The sequence below is a fragment of the Capsella rubella genome, unplaced genomic scaffold (assembly GCF_000375325.1).
Source record: "Capsella rubella cultivar Monte Gargano unplaced genomic scaffold, Caprub1_0 scaffold_4, whole genome shotgun sequence".
In the NCBI taxonomy this organism is placed as follows: Eukaryota; Viridiplantae; Streptophyta; class Magnoliopsida; order Brassicales; family Brassicaceae; genus Capsella; species Capsella rubella.
Window position 1 is genome coordinate 3411404 of NW_006238920.1, and position 818 is coordinate 3412221.

Sequence of the window (818 nt, forward strand, 5' to 3'; positions counted from 1 at the left end):
TGTTGTGGCTTAATGGACCTGCAATTATCGAAAATATTGAATAGAACTTACCTGGATGCGATCTAGGCCCAATCGATGTTCTCTGAACTACGTCTTGATCTACTTCAGGGGTCTTGTCAGGTGCATGTTTGTTTGTTGGTTTCTTGAAGTAGATGGTTTCTTGGAGTTTCTCTTGGGTAGCTTGATCAGTATCTTGAAGCTCTTCCAAGTCCTTGATATCTTGTTCTTGATCTTCACTCTCTCGATCACTCTCGAAGGTGAAGCTTGTTTTGCTCGTCTCTTGTGACTCCATTGTCTTCTCTTGGATTCTAGAGGTTTCTTGACCTGTCAAAGGAGAATTCATACCTGGGGAAATGGTATGTTCAAGACTCATTTGGGTGAATGCTTCAGCAAGCTCTTCCTCAGCGATGGGATCATATCCGTCATGATGGAGTAACGGTGGTACAGACCAGTTGACGTAGTTCAGCTCTAGTGAGCTCACAATGTCTTGTACAGCTAGATTGAACCTCTTTCTAAGTTGTTTAGACTTTGAACGAGTCATGGGACCTACTGGGACGACTGGTACAGGGTGTGGTACAGGATCTGGTACTTGATCTAGTTCAGCGGATTGGACAGGATAACCGATGTCCGCATCATTCCCTCCCTCTTCAAAAGGTTTTGCCCTCAAAACTGAATCTCCTGAATCATAAGCAGACAAGTCAGCAACATTAAAAGTATGAGAAATTTTTACCTCATTAGGTAGCTCCAAACGGTAAGCATTGTCATTGATCTTCTCGAGGATCTTGAATGGTCCGTCGCCTCTTGGTGATAGCTTGGAT

General features: G+C 43.6%; 1 pseudogene; it reads right to left on the minus strand.

The window, feature by feature from the left end:
* The window catches only part of LOC111830950, a 17543-nt pseudogene that overhangs the window by 12409 nt on the left and 4316 nt on the right, over positions 1-818 (minus strand).